A 19,864-nucleotide genomic window follows, 5' to 3' on the forward strand; every position below is an offset into this window, starting at 1 on the left:
GCTGTGCATCTATAACAGTGATTCCCAACCTTTCCCCCTCACCCCCAGCATGGAATGTGCATACCCCAACTGCTGCGTGTAGTGTTATGCAAGTGAGAAGTAAATGAAAGTTCTTTTAAATATCTGCATCTCATGTAACTGACAAGGGAATGGTCCAGTCCAATATGTTGAAACACGCCCTGAAATTGTTTTTATACAGGAATAATACACCAAAAGAAAGACCCTGTCAAAATTTTAGGTGTTGAAACACACTGCAAGTATTTTTAAAAGAAAATGTTGAAAGTTATAAAAAATTGTGGCTTGCCAGTTGGTTGAAGAATTGTACACCACTACAGGAGCTATAGTGGACTACATATGTGTAACATGACAGGCACATATCCTTCATGACAGCACATTGGTAAACAGATAACACAACTCAGCATGATCTTAATTTGTAAAGCAAATTTCAGTTTTTGGTGCTAGCTTCTCTGAAATGATTATCCACAGTTACTGTTTGCTCAAATTTGCAACTCATTTAATATTCACGATAATTATCAGTTGCTTTTTTTGTAGCACAAGTGTTAATGATGGAGATAAAACTGAATTAATATTCATTGTGTTTTATACATAGTGGTAAAGAGAGTGCAAACCTGGTTTTGCTCTTTTAAAATCTCTGAAGTGATTAATAAGCACTGAAATGAAACTCACAAAAAAGTGAAAGAAAAGCTACCCAAAAGATTTGCCATACAGCTTGGTCACAAAGTCCCTTTACCTCCTCACTCCCCCCCCCCCCCCCCCCCCAATTAATAACCATCATAAACCCCCAAACTTGAATAAATAACATGATCAACAGTTCTTTGGAGGAGTTTTCTTGAGATATGAACCAAGTAGAGTTGCTCATGAGAGGCAGTGTGCTGTTACCAATGGAGCTCTGTTGACACTGGGTTGTCCAAATTGTGACAAAGAAGAACACTGGTTATTTTAAGTCATCCTGAACTTTGTTGAGTAGATTTAACAAATTATACTGTATAGGAAGGTGTGAAACGACAAAGTTTACTTCAAGTAAAAGTGTAGAGGAAATGCCATTAATTCATAGCTGATGTGAAGATGAAGCTTGCTGTTGTCCCCACATGTGCAGTGTCCAATGCAGTTTATCATTTTGAGGCAAAAAACGATAAGGTCTGCTGAGCAATAAAGTTTTGCTATGACACATTCATATACAACAATGACAGTGATAAGTATGAGTGGATTACTTTTTCTCCAGCTTTATATCTATCTTCAGGAACCTCAGACATATTAAGACAAAAAAAAAGGACTTTTTAGTTGCAAAAATCTTGTAACTGACCTATCAAAATCTGGAAAAATAGGAAAGAATAATTTCTAAAATTTCATTTGAAATAATTTCTAACCAGTTGCAGAAATTAATTCATTGCTTTTATTGGACTCTTGACCTGGACATAATGATACTTCTGTTTTTCAGGAGGACAACAAGAAGATTGTTGATAAAATTCAGTTTCCACACAGAACAAACAATGTAACTCTCAATAAAGATTTTTTTGCTGTGGAAAGTATTTTAAGAAAATGATTGGTCAAAATAATTTCCAATAGCTCCATGCCATTTCAGATTCATCAAGAGGACATTGTCCTCAAATTTCAGTCATTCGTGGATTATCAGTTTGCATTGGCACATTTTATAAATTACTTTATGTATGCTCAGTATGCAGCACAAAAAGCAGAGCAACAGCTGGGATCATTTCTTACTCCAATGTAATTCTGTCTAAATTTAACTGTGATGTGCCTGAAAGCAATAATTTTTCTTTCATTGGGTGTGCCTGGTGAAAGGAAAATGTTTTTCATCATTCAAATGACACTTTACCTCATTGTGATGCCTAGGAAGAATAAACAATGAACTGTTTCATTATTACTAAAATAAACATTATTCAAAAATTATCATAAGAACTGTGCTACAGGAATCGTTATAAAAAAGATGCATGAGTAAGAAATCTTTCATTTAAATAAATTAAAGTCATGATTGATGGAAGTCATCTCTAATGTAACATCAAACATTGCCTTCTGATGTAAAGGTCAATGACAGCATGTCATGACCTCACACAAAAGCAGGATGCTTTGTGATCAGCACCTCTGGGATTTGCAGTGGGATGATAGAGGCTAGCATAAGTGGGGTGGTTGTAGGAATCTGGAACATTCTATAATAATTAGTACTGGGATACTTTAGTAAATAGATTTCACTTAACTTTGTCCTGCTACTGCACTCCAGGAACATAACTAATAACAACTATCTTTCTTGAATACAAATGACTCATTAACAAACATTAACTGGATTATACAACACAATTCTGGTATTAGGGGCATAATACATGCACGAACTAAAGGCTGCGAACCTAGCGATCTGAAGGCTATTCTAATCTGACTTCGCTCACGACCTGTAGCTGACTTGGTCAGTGTAATCTGCAAGTCTCTCCATTCTATATAGCTCTGCTGCAAGTGCCAGCAAGTCCAGAGAGATTGCAAGTGCTCGACTGCTATCGATTTTCGCAACCTCTAGTGCAGTGTCTAAGGCTGACACCACATTCCTCCCCAACAAATTTACAACCAGACGTGGAGTAGGGTTTATGCCTGCTGGGGGGAGGACCCCATGCTGACATGGATGAGGGGGTAGGGATCCGAACTTCAGGCAAGGCTTGCCCACCTGCAGCCTGCCATTTAGACCAAGGGGAGCATGGAAATGCCAGAAAACCACAGCCAAGATGCACATCAACATGGTGTGTGTGTGTGTCCACTACAATCAGAGGATCTGCCAGGCCGGAGCACCCGACAGTCAAATATTGATCACAATCCATGGGGCCAGGTTGTACAGTGTGGGTGGAGACCGCCATGGCATCACTATCTGGAGGCACACCCACTGTCATCTGCAATGGGCCCAAGGAATCACCAGGCTGCCATAGTGATGACACAATGATGGGCAGCTCCGGCATGGCACTGGGGAACTGCACAGGCACGTCGACTCGGGGCACCGGGTCTGAAATCATACGACGAGCAGCAGAGATTCCTCGGTGTACAAGGTGCATCTGGTTCCGATGCCGGCATACCTCTCCAGATGGGCCAGGAATGACATACAAGGCATTGCCAAGGCGGCAAAGAACCTGACCTTGTAACCAGCAGCGAGTGCTGCAATAGTTGCAAAAAGATACAATGTCAACGGGCAAAAACTTGGGAAATGACCATGGTGCAGACACATGGTTCAGGGGATGTAGCAAATGCATCAATGCCCAATGTGGACAACCATATAACAATTCAGCCGTGATGAGCCGGAGTGTGGCTGTGACCAGTAAGAGACCTAAAACAGTAGAAGTGCGGCTTCGTGAGAATGCGACTCATGCAATTTAGACGTTTATATCATAAATGCGCAAACAAAATGTTCAGCACCATCATTCAACTGAGGCAATAATGGAGCAGAAGTGATATGCTACACCTTGTGAGTCACAAAAATTCTTGAACTCGGCAGAGACAAACTGGGTTCCATTGTCAGTAACAATAACGTGAAGCAACTGCGGTCCATCGTCAGTAACGATAACGTGAGGCAACTGGGCTCCATCGTCAGTAATGATAACGTGAGGCAAACCTTCAATGCAAAAAATTGAAGTCAAGGCACGAATCGTAGGTGATGAAGTCATTGATGGCATCTGCACAACAAATGAAAAATTGCTATTTGAATCAATGACAATCAACCATTGTGTATTCCAAAATGGACCAGCAAAAACCAATTGCAAGCATTGCCAAGGTGCGGTGGCATGGGGCCAAGAGAAAAATGTCTGTGTGGTGCATATTGATAGGCAGCACACACCGTGCAAGAAGAACAAAGCTTGTTAATATCAGAATCAATGCCAAACCAGGTATAATGATGGCAAGCTAACTGTTTCATCCGTACAAGACCTCAATGACCTCGATATAGCAAGCACAACACAGCAGATTGCAAAGAATGTGGAACAACAACACAGGACTGATCATTCTCTGTGTAGAGCAAAAGAACACCACATTGCACAAATAACTGCTGTCGGTGTGCAAAGAAACGGTGAGCAACAGGATCTGAAATCCATGAACTAGAAGAAGGCCATTGTGCAGCAATGTATTGCAAAACAAGTCTAAGAGAAGAATTGGCAGCAGTAGTGGCCGCTACGTAATGATAGTCGAGCAGAAAACCTTTTGAGCACCTCATCATTTTGTAAATTAATAAACATACAAGCCTGTTCAGATTCATCTAAAGTTGTGTCTTCAGAAATGGGAAGATGAGATAACGCATAAGCGTTACTGTACTGAGCAGTAGACTGACAGAGTATGTTGTAATGGCACTGCGAAATAAATGAAGACCAGTGAATCAGTTTTTGCACCATGCGTGGAGGTACGGGGTTCAATGGCAGAAACAATGAAGTCAATAGTTTATGTTCGACGATGAGAATAAACTTGCAAACCATACAAGAAATCATGGAATTTTGTCAAACCAAAAATGACAGCTAAAGCTTCCTTCTCAAACTGTAAATAATTTTTCTGAGCAGATGAGAGCAATTTATATGCAAAAGCAACTGGACGATTTTGAAAACTGGTTTGATGGGCAAGAACCACCCATGTCCCAAAATGAGAAGCATCAACCATGAGAACTTATGGTTTCTGAAAATCAAAGGGTATTAAACAAGTACTAGATAACAACGCTGCTTTCAGCTTCTGGAAAACCTTGTCACATTCTGGTACCAAACATACGGAACGTTTTTCTGTCGAAGACAATGAAGAGGAGCTGCAAGAGAAGAGGCATGGGGTATAAAGCAGTGGTAGTAGTAATTGATCTTGCCTAACATTGCTTGCAGTTCCTTTACCATTGTCAGAGCTGGCAAATCGGTGATGTCTCGCGAATGTTCCAGTGATGGATGTACGCCCTGGGTATTGATTACATGTCCAAGGTAAGTCAGTTCACTCACGAAGAAGGTGCACTTGTCTCTGTTTATTTTCAGTCCATTGTCCTGAAGCACATGAAAGAGATGACGCAAGTTTTGTAAATGGTACGTCGGTGTCACTCCAGACATGACAATGTCATCTAAATAGCAAGAGGGTACCGATGCACAGAGGGTTTGTAGATAACTTTGAAACATGGCTGGGGCAGATGCACATCCAAAAGGAAGGCAGTTGTATTTGTACAACCTGAGGAGAGTATTCACTCCCATAAACTTTTGGGTTTCTTCATCAAGTGGTAGTTGAAGATAGACATCCTGCAAATCTATCTTGGAAAAAAATTTTGCCGGGTCCAAACCGATCAAACAAGTCTTCCAGGTGAGGCAATGGAAATGTTGTTACAACAGTTTGTGGGTAGACTGTGGTCTTGTAATCCACACATAGTCTCAACTTTCTGGAAGGTTTTGTTAAGACAACAGGTGGTGAAGCCCATTGTGATGCTGGAATAAGTTCTATTACATCTTGTTTTTCCAGATCATGCAACGTTTGTGCAACTCTGTCATGCAGCATTTGTGGTACTGGGCATGCTTGGTAAAATTTCAGCCATGCATCTTCTTTTAACTCAACATGAGCTTGAAAATTCTTCATACAGCCTAAACCTTGCGAGAACAAGTCTGCAAATTCGTTACACAAGGCTTCAATGCTGGTTGTTGGAACACTTGAGGTGAGGGACAGTACTTTATCACACACAGTTAATGAAAATAGATTGAAGGTGTCCAAGCTGAAGATGTTGACAGAATTATGGAAACAAAGCACATGCACAGTTAACACTTGTGTTTTTCCACAGTATGTCAATGGCAAGCTACACAGTCCTAATACCAGGATGTCATGATCACTGTATGTTGCAAGTGACACATTTGCTTCATGCAAGGGAAGGCTTCCAAACAAATGATATGTTTTCTTGTTAATAAGAGAAACAGCAGCTCCAGTATCTAATTGGAAAGTATTTGTGTGTCCATTTATAAGCAAATCCATAAAAAGTTTGTTCTGACATCGTGAAAAAATGTCAGAGGTCGTGGCTAATGCCCTTGAGCATCCTGATGAGCAAAACGAGCACATCGCGACCAAGGCTGGCATCGTGTGCACGGCGTGTATTTTGCGTGTGCAACTGACAAAGTTCAGAGTCAAATCCAGGTGAGTCACAATTCAGTACAACAAAGTTCACTTGTGGAACAGAAATGATATTAAAGTCCATAGGTAAATCCTCTTTGAATTTGGTTTTGACCTAAGAACTGTTCCGGGAGTTACTTTTCCGGGAAACAGAAGATTGATTTGAACATTTATGTTTCTAACATACAGACTGTTCGTGGCAGGAGGGGCAGGATTGACTTGAATGCTTGTGCTGGCAATTAGGACATGACTACACAGCAGACAAAAGTTGTTTATGCTGACAGTCTGGGGCTGATGCGCAAGCTGCATGCACAGAAACTTGGCACCGTGTAAGTCTAGGTGCACAGCAAGCACTGAACTAATGCCACAGACTCCGGGTGGCAAGTCAAAGGATTTTTCCGCAAAATCTAAAGCATCCTGTCTTTCAAGAATGTCCATCATTTGTTCCAGGGAGGGATTTGACAATTTCAAAATTGGTTCCCTGGTTTGGGAATCTGCAATGTTCGAAGCTATGGCATCTCTAACCATGCTATCTGCATAGGAAATTCCACAGGAGCAAAAAAATTGCAGTCACGCGACAGTCCATGCAGTTCTGCTACCCACTCCCTGTTCGATTGAAACTGATTATGGGAGGTTCAGAAGTATTTGAATCTCTGTGCAAGCACACTGATACTGTCTGCAAAGTATTTGTCCAGTTTTGCTATAACAACACTCTGTAGGTGGCTACTCCCACTCCAGATAAGAAATAGTGGAGACAACGTTTACCTGTAATGTTGAATGAACATGGAGGTGGTGCTGCTGTTGAGCCTTGTATTCCCTCCACAATTCAGCGGTGGCATCAAACGGGCAAAACTGCGGCATTGGATACTGTGGCAGTGGAGGCAGAACAGCAGCAGGCAGCGGTTGTTGCAGTGGAGTGAGAACTTGTTGTTATAGCAAGGACCTCAGTGCCTGCAGCTACTGCTCTACAAGAACATAACTAATGACAACTATCTTTCTTGAATACAAATGACTCATTAACAAACATTAACTGGATTATACAACAAGCAAGATAACACAATTCTGGTATTATGTGCATAGTACATGTGCAAACTAGAGGCTGCAAACCTAGCGAGCTGAAGACTATTCTAATCTGACGTCGCTCACGACCTGTAGCTGACTCTGCCAGAGTGATCTGCAAATCTCTCCATACCATACAGCGGCACTGCAAGCACCAGCAAGTCCAGAGAGATTGCAAGTGCTGGACCGCTATCAACTATTGCAGCCTCTAGCACGGTGTCTAATGTTGACACCACACCTTCCTTTATTTTTCCTCTGCTGGCGAAATATCCTCAGACTTCAAGAAGAATATAATAATTCCAATCCTAAAGAAAGCAGGTGTTTACAGATGTGAAAATTACCGAACTATCAGTTTAATAAGCCATAGCTGCAAAATACTAACATGAATTCTTTACAGACGAATGGAAAACCTGGTAGAAGCTGACCTCGGGGAAGATCAGTTTGGATTCCGTAGAAATACTGGAACACATGAGGCAATACTGACCTTACAATTTATCTTAGAAGAAAGATTAAGGAAAAGCAAACCTACATTTCTAGCATTTGTAGACTTAGAGAAAGCTTTTGACAATGTTGACTGGAATACTCTCTTTCAAATTCTAAAGGTGGCAGGGGTAAAATACAGGGAGCGAAAGGCTATTTACAATTTGTACAGAAACCAGATGGCAGTTATAAGAGTCAGGGGACATGAAAGGGAAGCAGTGGTTGGGAAGGGATTTAGGGTTGTAGCCTCTCCCCGATGTTATTCAATCTTTATATTGAGCAAGCAGTAAAGGAAACAAAAGAAAAATTTGGAGTAGATATTAAAATCCATGGAGAAGAAATAAAAACTTCAAGGTTCGCCGATGACATTGTAATTCTGTCAGAGACAGCAAAGGACTTGGAAGAGCAGTTAAATAGAATGGACAGTGTCTTGAGAGAAGTATATAAGATGAACATCAACAAAAGCAAAACGAGGATAATGGAATGTAGTCGAATTAAGTCGGTGATGCTGAGAGAATTAGATTAGGGAATGAGACACTTAAAGCAGTAAAGGAGTTTTGCTATTTGGGGAGCAAAATAACTGATGATGGTCAAAGTAGAGAGGATATAAAATGTAGACTGGCAATGGCAAGCAAAGCATTTCTGAAGAAGAGAAATTTGTTAACATAGAGTATAGATTTAAGTGTCAGGAAGTCTTTTCTGAAATTATTTGTATGGAGTGTAGCCATGTATGGAAGTGAAACATGGACGATAAATAGTTTGGACAAGAAGAGAATAGAAGCTTTCGAAATGTGGTGCTACAGAAGAATGCTGAAGATTAGATGAGTGGATCACATAACTAATGAGGAAGTATTGAATAGGATTGGGGAGAAGAGAAGTTTGTGGCACAACTTGACCAGAAGAAGGGATTGGTTGGTAGGACATGTTCTGAGGCATCAAGGGATCACCAATTTAGTATTGGAGGGCAGCATGGAGGGTAAAAATCGTAGAGGGAGACCAAGAGATGAATACACTAAGCAGATTGAGAAGGATGTAGGTTGCAGTAGATACTGGGAGATGAAGAAGCTTGCACAGGATAGAGTAGCATGGAGAGCTGCATCAAACCAGTCTCAGGACTGAAGACAACAACAAGAATCACCTTTGTAAGAATTACATATGCAACAGATTATCTATCATTATGAACTGTCTCTTATTGAAAAAATTAATTATATGTGACTTTTTTGTATAGTTAAGGTGCTTCAAATTCATGTGTGTCACTGTAAATATTCATGCTACAGTCTCTTTTCATCACTGATTGCACACTAGGCAGGAATGTTTGCACGAACCACTCTGTCAAAAGTACTTCCTCATGTGGCAAAATGGGTAACTTAAGCAATTTTTTAAAAATTCTTGCAGTGTGTCTTAGCAGGTAAAATTTTGAAAGTGCTTTTCTTTCACTGTATTCTTCCTACATAAAAATTTTTAGAGTGGTTTTTTACATGTTATACTGGACCATTCCATTATGAGGCGAGACTGGGTACCAGCCCAGTATTAACCAAGTGGGATGCAGGAAACTGGCCAAAACCCACATCCAGACCAACACTAACCTTCATTGTTAGTCTGTCAGATGGATTTAATCAGCACTGGTGCAAGTTCCTTTCCTGAAAGCAGCACTTTAACACATGCAGGAATCCAAGCTATTCCCACTGCCAATAATACTAATAACACCACATTGTCCTTACAGCAGTGAGCATCCATTACATAGTTCCTATGGTGTTGTGCTGTCTGTTTATTCATTACTTTGTAGTGAAGTGAATAATGAAGCTATTTCTGGTCTACTGCAGGAACTATCTAAAATTTGCAGAATAATATTCATGAGACATTTAAATAAATGTGATATGTATGTCTCAGTTTTACTATCATAGGTGTATGGTGCACTGCAGAAAGTATATGTGTCGTTGGTGCATTTAGGGGACGAAGTTGTTCATACATCTGTTTCACAACCTCTAACTTCCACCACATTCTGTTACACATTAATGCTAGTATTTGAAAAGAATATGTAATTATTTGTAACTTGTGTAATCAGTATTATAGTCTTACAAAATAGTGATGTTAGTAATGACCTTTTAAAATTAATTTAGTTTCACAATCGAAACAAAACTGAATTCTTTCTTTCTCTCTTTTCCTTGCCAGAACCTACTGCTATCTGGAAGTGCAATATGATTCTACTATTAGACACTGAACACTTTTAAAAATCTACAATCTAAGTAAGATTAAGAAATTAAACATAAAATCTTTACTTAATTCAGGTAAATGGGTCTCAACTGTGTGTGACAAGTTAGAACTGTTCGCCAGATCAGTTCATAACTTGCAATTTACAATCAGTTTACTGTATGCTCAACAGTACTGTTTAAATGTCTGTGTGCACACTATAATTATTCTAATCTGTTCATCATGGTCCTTACTGCGAGGATGCATTGAAGTCTGTAGTGTGTTTCTAGATTTCTCATTGAATAGTGGTTTTTGAAATTTATCAACGATTTAGGAAAAACTAGATTGCTACTTACCATAAAGAAGACATGGCAAGTTGCAGACAGGCACAGTTAAAAAAGACACTTACACAAAGCTTTCAGTCACAGTCTTCATCAGCAAAAGAGAAGCAGAGAAACATGTGCCATTCATACTCACAAGTAAGTACACCTCATGCAGCTCAGGCCAGAATCTGTCTGACTGTAACTTCACGTGTGTTCTTTATGGTAAGTAGCAATCTATTTCTTCCTACATTGTTGATATTCCTACATGGAGTTTCCATTGTTTGGTTCTTGAGATTTGAAGGTAGGCTTTCATGAGTTGGTTGACATCTGTCTTAAAGTGTTTAGTCAGATCAGACTCTCCAGAATTTCCATGACTGAAACAAACCAGTGCACATTTGTACTACTCTTCTTTATATATGTTCAGTATCCCCTGTTTGTTGTATTTGAAGGAGTTTAAAAGCTTGGATAATTTTTTATGTAGGATAGGTTAGATAAATGAATGGAGGCAATCTTCTTTGTAAGCTGATTGTATTTTCCAAGTGTGCTATCAGTGAACTGATGTCTGACAACTGCTTTACCTACAGCTTAGCCTGTAGGCCATTGATCATTATGTGTCACATCTTGGCCAAGTGTTACACACAGGTATTTGTAAGAGTGATTCCTATTGTGACTGGTTCATCTTGTAGTCCTTAAAAACTATGTTCTTTTTCATTTTGTTAAGTGTACAATTTTACATTTCCGAATGTTTAAAGCCAGCTTCCTATCTTGCACCTCTTTAAAACCTTGTTAAGATCTAGCTGAATATCTGTGTAGCTTCTTCAGAAAATACTTCACTGTCTGCAAAATATTTCATATTACTATAAATTAGTTTGCTAGGAAGTTAATATACAATATGAATGGTAAGTGTCCCAACACATTTCCCAGGAGCATAGCTGAAGTCACTTCTACATTTGTTGATGACTCTCCATCCTAGATATTATACTGTATCTTCCCTTAATATACTCAGTTCAGTCAGAAATTTTCTTTGGTAGTCCTTATGATTATGGTTTTATTAATAAGTATTGGTGTATTACTGAATCCATAGGCTTCCAGAGATCAATAAATGGCAGATTCCCCTGATCCATGGCTTTCAGGATATCATGTGAAAAAAAGAGAAAGTTGAGTTTCTCCTGACTAATATTTCCAGAATCCATGCTGGATGACATGGAGCAAGTTGTACTGTTCCAAACAGCTCAATATGTTTTAACACAGATTATGTTCTAAGTGAAAGTAGGATGAAGCAAACAGCTTGGTGGAATGACACAGTCAAGGCAGCCTGTAAAAGGAAAAAGAAAGCATATCAAAAATGGCTACATACTAGAACTCAGGTAGACAGAGAAAGTTATGTTGAAGAAAGAAACAAAGCCAAACTGATAATTGCAGCATCCAAGAAGAAATCTTGGGAAGACTTTGGAAACAGGTTGGAGACTATGGGTCAAGCTGCTGGAAAACCATTCTGGAGTGTAATTAGCAGTCTTCGAAAGGGAGGTAAGAAGGAAATGACAAGTATTTTGGACAGGTCAGGAAAACTGCTGGTGAATCCTGTGGATGCCTTGGGCAGATGGAGGGAATATTTTGAAGAGTTGCTCAATGTAGGTGAAAATACGATCATCAATGTTTCAGATTTTGAGGTAGAATGGGATAGGAATGATGATGGAAATAGGATCACATTCGAGGAAGTGGAGAAAATGGTCAATAGACTGCAGTGCAATAAAGCAGCTGGGGTGGATGAAATTAAGTCAGAACTCATCAAATACAGTGGAATGTCAGGTCTTAAATGGCTACACAGGATAATTGAAATGGCCTGGGAGTCGGAACAGGTTCCATCAGACTGGACAAAAGCAGTAATCACACCAATCTTTAAACATGTAAACAGAAAAGATTGTAACAACTACAGAGGTATCTCTTTAATCAGCATTGTGGGTAAAATCTTCTCAGGTATTGTTGAAAGGAAAGTGCGAGTATTAGTTGAGGACCAATTGGATGAAAATCAGTGTGGGTTTAGGCCTCTTAGAGTTTGTCAGGACCAGATCTTTAGCTTACAGCAAATAATGGAGAAGTGTTATGAGTGGAACAGGGAACTGTATCTATGCTTTATAGATCTAGAAAAGGCATATGACTGGGTTCCTAGGAGGAAGTTATTGTCTGTTCTACGAGATTATGGAATAGGAGGCAAACTTTTGCAAGCAATTAAAGGTCTTTACATGGATAGTCAGGCAGCAGTTAGAGTTGATGGTAAATTGAGTTCATGGTTCAGAGTAGTTTCAGGGGTAAGTCAAGGCTGCAACCTGTCTCCACTGTTGTTCATATTATTTATGGATCATATGTTGAAAACACTAGACTGGCTGGGTGAGATCAAGATATGTGAACACAAAATAAGCAGTCTTGCATATGTGGATGACTTAGTTGTGATGGCAGATTCATTTGAAAGTTTGCAAAGTAATATTTCAGAGCTAGATCAGAAATGTAAGGACTATGGTATGAAGATCAGCATCTCCAAAACGAAAGTAATGTCAGTGGGAAAGAAATATAAACGGATTGAGTGCCAAATAGGAGGAACAAAGTTAGAACAGGTGGACAGTTTCAAGTACTTAGGATGCATATTCTCACAGGATGGCAACATAGTAAAAGAACTGGAAGCAAGGTGTAGCAAAGCTAATGCAGTGAGCACTCAGCTACGATCTACTCTCTTCTGCAGGAAGGAAGTCAGTACCAAGACTAAGTTATCTGTGCACCGTTCAATCTTCTGACGAACTTTGTTGTATGGGAGCGAAAGCTGGGTGGATTCAGGTTCCCATATCAACAAGGTTGAGGTTGTAATTTCTAAGACTTTCCCGGCGATTTGCTGACATCTCGTAAAATCGGGTGTACTGCCGGTGGTCCACGTTTTCCCAACACGATATTTCGACGTCGTAACTCGGCGTCTTCATCAGGTGTTCCCTGAGACTGGTTGGCGAGCTGACCTCGTCCCATATTTATGCCTGGGCGGTGTGTGGTGCTCCCTATGCCGTCCGCGCCCGCTGTGGCCATTTCTGTCGGTGGTATCAGTCTCTAGGCGCTTCCTCTTCGGTCCGCGCCCGTTGCGGCTCTCTTCTTAGGTATCGGACGTCCCAAGGCGTTCCCTATTAGGTCCGCGCCCGATAGGCGCGATCCTAGCACTATCATGGCTTTGCTCAAGCTCCTTATGCTGTCCACGACCACGGCGAGTTTCCCTCGTGGCCGAGCCATTGTCCTGGCCTTCTGAACCCAGTATGCGCCTGTGAGGTGCGCTTCCTGTGGCATCCGACTGTTGTTGGAGCTGCATATTATGATGGCCATCCTCCAAGGAGCTTGCTGCTCTTCTGCAACACTCTACCATCAAGTGTTGCAGAAGAGATTCGGAGAGAGACATGCAGGGCGCTAACTAGAGCCAGGCCGCCCAAAACAAACATCTCAAGAGACGAGAGGATGGCGCTCAAGAGTTTGCGAGAAGATGAAGATTTGGTGGTGTTACCAGCGGACAAGGGGAACTCGACTGTCATACTGCTGAAGACTGACTATGACCAGAAGATCTGTCAACTTTTGGAGGACCCTGCTTATAATCTATTAGAGAATGACCCCACTGATAGAGTGGACAGAAAAACCCGGTCTCTTCTTAAGGAAACAGGATGGCCTGAGAAGGTGGTCAAACAATTAAAAGCTAAAGCACCGGTACCACCCAGACTGTATGGATTACCTAAGATCCATAAACAGGGTGTACCACTTCGCCCGATTGTCAGTAATATCGGCGCAGCCACCTACCCTACAGCCTCCCACCTTAAGAAGATGTTGGCACCATATGTGGGGAAGTGTGTCCACCACATCCGCAACTCCTCGGACTTTGTGGAACGTCTCAACAACCTACGGATCTCGGACACAGACATCATGGTCAGTTTTGATGTGGTGTCTCTGTTCACCAGGGTACCACTTCAGGACACACTCGATATTATTAGTGAGAAATTTGACGGAGCCTTGCTGGATCTCTTCAAGCATATTTTGACATCGACGTACTTCCTTTGTGGAGGCCAGTTCTATGAGCAGACTGAGGGAGTGGCCATGGGCAGCCCCTTATCTCCGGTAGTGGCGAATCTGTTTATGGAGAAATTCGAGGATGAGGCACTTACAACTGCTGCCTACCAGCCGACGTGTTTCTTCAGATATGTTGATGATACATTCGTTATCTGGCCACATGGCAAGAGAAGACTGGATGAGTTCCTGGACCATCTGAACACAAGACACCCCAACATCAAGTTCACCATGGAACTAGAGAGTGATGGTCAGCTCCCGTTCCTCGATGTCCTGGTAAAGAGGAAGGCAGACGGCACCTTAGGCCACAGTGTGTACAGGAAACCAACACACACTGACTTATATCTACAGGCTGACAGCTGCCATCACCCAGCACAGAAGCATGGAGTGCTGAGAACACTCGTGCACCGAGCCAAAACACTCTCTGACACAGACAGCCTGACAGCGGAATTAGAACATCTACAAAGAGTGTTCACAGACAATGGATACTCCACCAGGGACATCCGCAAAGCGCTCCGTCCCACCAGACGACCTGAGGCAACAGAAGAGGAGCAGGAAGAAGAGACCAGGAAAGTAGCCTTTCTACCATATGCGGGGCCTATATCTGCCAAGATCAGCAGAATCCTGAAGAAACACAATACCAAGAGTGTGTTCTGCCCACCTAACAAGATCAGGACGCTCCTTGGAACTGTCAAGGATGATTTGGGGTTAAGGAAACCTGGTGTCTACCATATACCGTGTGAATCCGGGATGGCTTACATCGGTCAAACTACAAGAACAGTTGAAATAAGATGTAAAGAACACCAGAGACACACCAGGTTACGACAGCTAACTAAATCTGCAATAGCAGAACATTGCCTTGACCTTGAGCACACCATAGAGTATGACAAAACTAGGATCCTGGCTCAGACCCCCCGATTCTGGGCTAGTGTCATTAATGAATCAATTGAAATCAAGATGACGGAGAACTTGATCAACCGAGAAGCAGGATATCAGCTTAGTACTGCGTGGAATCCTGCTTTGGAACTACTACAGAAACAACGGAAGGAAGTTCCATCCTCCAGGAATGAACTACAGACGTCCAAGGGTATAAGTAACGGAACAGAAAGGCATACGCGACACCAGGCGGCAGCAAGCTCCTTGGAGGATGGCCATCATAATATGCAGCTCCAACAACAGTCGGATGCCACAGGAAGCGCACCTCACAGGCGCATACTGGGTTCAGAAGGCCAGGACAATGGCTCGGCCACGAGGGAAACTCGCCGTGGTCGTGGACAGCATAAGGAGCTTGAGCAAAGCCATGATAGTGCTAGGATCGCGCCTATCGGGCGCGGACCTAATAGGGAACGCCTTGGGACGTCCGATACCTCAGAAGAGAGCCGCAACGGGCGCGGACCGAAGAGGAAGCGCCTAGAGACTGATACCACCGACAGAAATGGCCACAGCGGGCGCGGACGGCATAGGGAGCACCACACACCGCCCAGGCATAAATATGGGACGAGGTCAGCTCGCCAACCAGTCTCAGGGAACACCTGATGAAGACGCCGAGTTACGACGTCGAAATATCGTGTTGGGAAAACGCGGACCACCGGCAGTACACCCGATTTTATGAGATGTCAAGGTTGAGGTTATGGATATGAAAGTAGCTAGGATGATTGCAGGTACTAGTCGATGGGAACAATGGCAGGAGGGTGTCCACAATGAGGAAATCAAAGAAAAACTGGGAATGAACTCTATAGATGTAGCAGTCAGGATGAACAGGCTTATATGGTGGGGTCATGTTACATGCATGGGAGAAGCAAGGTTACCCAAGAGACTCATGGGTTCAGCAGTAGAGGGTAGGAGGAGTCGGGGCAGACCAAGGAGAAGGTACCTGGATTCGGTTAAGAAAGATTTTGAAGTAATAGGTTTAACATCAGAAGAGGCACCAATGTTAGCACTGTATAGGGGATCATGGAGGAATTTTACAAGGGGGCTATGCTCCAGACTGAACGCTGAAAGGCATAATCAGTCTTAAATGATGATGATGATGATGATATATTCTAAGATTATACAGCAGATGGATATCAGTGGCATTGGAAGATAGTTATGTGGATCACTTCTGCTGCCCTTTTGTAGGCAGATGTGTACTTTCTTCACATCACTGGAATGGGGTTTTCTTAGCTTGAGGGTAGTATTGTACAAGTGTATCTTATGGGAGCATAATGCCTCCTTCCTTTTGTTGTTAGTTATTAAGTCACTTTCATTTTGGTTTTATTTTTTTGAAGGTTAGTGTGCTTACAAACTCCATTCCCTTGATGGCAAAAAATTTTTGTAAGCGAGTGTTAGGTTCTCATCAGTATGCCCAACTGTTTACAAGGCCAGCTGAAAGAGGTTCTAGAGTAGACACAATGATTACCATACTACATGCCCTAAATGAGGTGGATGAGCAGTATGACACTGGTTTTGCATTTGGGAAAATGGCAAGTCATATATGACCAGCAATGCTCAGGTTTCTGATGCTTATCCTACATCACTTACAACAAATGCTTAGACCATTCCTTTGAAAATCACATGATGATTCCCTCCCCATTTATCTGCGACATGAGTTTGCACCCTGTCTTAATTTACCTAGCTGTTGATGCAATGTTAAACCTTAATCTTCTTTCCTTTTTTTATTACACAGTTCCCTGCAGCAAACATGTTCTTCATTAGTGAAGATTTACCCCAGAATATGATGTCATAAGACATTATTAAGCAAAATGAAAGAAGTAAGTCAACTTTCTATCATTTTCATTTCCATAGTCAGCTATAATCTGTAAGAGAAGCATGAAACTTCAAGCTCAATATAAAAATTCAAGAATTTAGAATATTCTGTTTAATTTACCAATTTTCTCTCAGGTATTATTACAGGCCTTGTGTCGTACAGGCCTTGTGTTATACAGTTTTATATATGTTGTGTTTTATCCAGTGTTTTTTCTAGTGTTGAAGTTTCTCCAGTAGGATTGATTATAAAAGGGTGTCCCACATGAAACTGGTGTACCTCACATACCAGTTAATCATCTCTAGTCAAATTGCTTGTGAAGTGGCTACACTATCTCAAAAGTTGGCTATGCTGTATTTTATTGGAAAGTTGAGTGCAGCTGTGTGTTCATACAGCAGTTGTTGTGAGAAGCTCATATTGTTGAACTGTTTAAAAAAGGGGGCAGTTTGTATTAGAGCAGTTAATTGATACTGTGGAGTATTACATAAAGACAGTCTCCAACAAGAAACATAAAGCCATTTCAAGCAAAGTATCCTGGTAGGAAACTCTCTACAACCAGCACTATTCAAGATCTGTACAAGAAATGGAGAGCTGCAGGATCTGTTAAGACTGTGCAGAGCGATAGGTGACCAACATTGAGGACCCCTCAAACTATAGACAGAATTTGTATGGACATTATGAGAAGTCTGGGCAAATCGGCAAGGAGGTTATTGCAACAGGTTGGTGTATCTCTTACATCATGTCATCATGCACTAAAAGATATGAAATTAAAAACCTGTCATGTGAGTGTGATGCCAGAGCTGAAATTTGAGGATGAGGAAAAAAAGAGTACATTATTGTAACTGGCTGTTAAAACCAACTGATAACAGTTAGCTGGACCCTTACTTTACTTCATTTCCGATGAGGTCTGGTTTCATTTGTTAGGTTATGTAAACTCCCAGAGTTGCAGATACTGGTTACAGGACTAACCACATATTCTGCATGAAGAACCTCTCTGTTCAGAAAAGACAGATGTTTTGTGTGCATTGTCCAGCAAGTGCATTATTGGTCCCATATTTTTCAATTACAACTCAAACAGTGCCAGGGATCTAGAGATATCTGACTCCTTCTATGCACAGTTCACAGATACACAGAAGCATATCCAACCAAAGTATGGCCCACATCACCAACATTTTCTCTGAAGACAGGATTATCAGTAGAAGCCTCTGGCCCACAAGGTCCTCAGACTTAACTTTGTGTGATTTTTATTTATGGGCCACACTAAAAATCAAGGTGTATGCTGACAATCCTCACATGATAGATGATCTTAAATGGATTATTACTACAGAAATTAACAACATCACATCTCTGCAGAATTACTGCATGTTGCCAGTCAAATCATCGCATGAAGTCAGCAATCTTAATTGGAATATTACCAGAGAATTTAACATCATGCCTGCAGAATTACAGCTTATTGTTGGTAACATCAACATATGAAGACAGCAATGCCTGGGTGCCCATGGCTGCCATTTCCAACATCTCTTATAAGCAGTTAAACACCATATTTTTTAACATTGCTATTGTATATTCTTTTTTAGTTAGTTCATTGTCACTTGACTCTTGGGCATGAGACATTTTGGCTTTATCCAGAACACCTTGTAGTACTTGCATTTTCAGCAGAGTTATTACAATTCCTTGGACATATGACCCAAGATTTTATATATAACAAGAACAGTTGGTACATCTGTAATGGTTATTCCTGACTATGTAGATGCTGTTTCATTTTATACACTCCCTTGATACCTTACTATAACACTCTGCATTGTTTTACTTACACAGAACAAAAACCAATAACATAAATGGGAGTCAGTTTGACAGCATGTAAAAAGATATTACTAACTTGAATGGCAATGTCAGCACAAACTAATACCAGAAGTTATCTCAGATGCTGCCATATTGTGTACAAATACTTCAGTAACATCTTTTGCATAATTTCATCAGCTGATTCTTTGTCATATTTATCATCACACCATACTGTTTTATTTTTTGTTATAATGACTGAACCAAATCATTAGCTTTACAATAGTTCTATGTTATCTGGAATACTTAGCCCTTACAATTCTTTTTTAATTTTTTTTATGTTGAAAGTATTCTTGTGCAAGCAAACATTGGCACAGAATCTTTTAGTTTCTTTGTTTGTAAATGTGAAATGGTTATTCACTGTTTTGTCAGACTCAAAATATCTTATAAATTTGTTTGTTGTTTTCATCATCTCAATTATAGACCTCATGTCTGTCATGAAACTGAAATATTTTGAAATTTCACCATGTATATTTTCCATGCTGTATTCATACAGTGCCACCCATAGAAGGTAAAAACTAATCATAATCCCTTTTTATTCCTTAAAATACCATCAGCAACACTCCAGAAAGATGTCAGAAATCCACTCTTGATAGGGTATGATTTTTCTCCGCACTGTTCTCTTAAACCCTGACTTAATACTTCTTTCATTCATTTATACATCTTCTTCTATACAACCCCACAATGAAGGACAGTCTTCAGGGACACTGAACAAGAAAGTTATACATTAATAGTAAGAAACTTCTGTTAAAAAAGCTAACAATAAATTATGACTAATACTTATCTACTCATACAGATAATTATGATCAAAAGTAACCCTAAACACCTATGTGAAGTAGATTTGACCAATAGACATCACAAAAAGCAGGTTTGCATGTATAAAAGGAGGTGTGGATGATTCTGTTGTCAGTAGAGAAGCTGCAACAGTAAACTCAATCAACCAAGAGAGCTCAGCCATTGGATGCCACCCAAGTAACATATCTATCAGGAACATTTCAACCCTTCTAAAGCTGATAAGGCAACTGTGAAATGGAAA

This window comes from Schistocerca gregaria, chromosome 3 (assembly GCF_023897955.1).
Source record: "Schistocerca gregaria isolate iqSchGreg1 chromosome 3, iqSchGreg1.2, whole genome shotgun sequence".
Lineage (NCBI taxonomy): Eukaryota > Metazoa > Arthropoda > Insecta > Orthoptera > Acrididae > Schistocerca > Schistocerca gregaria.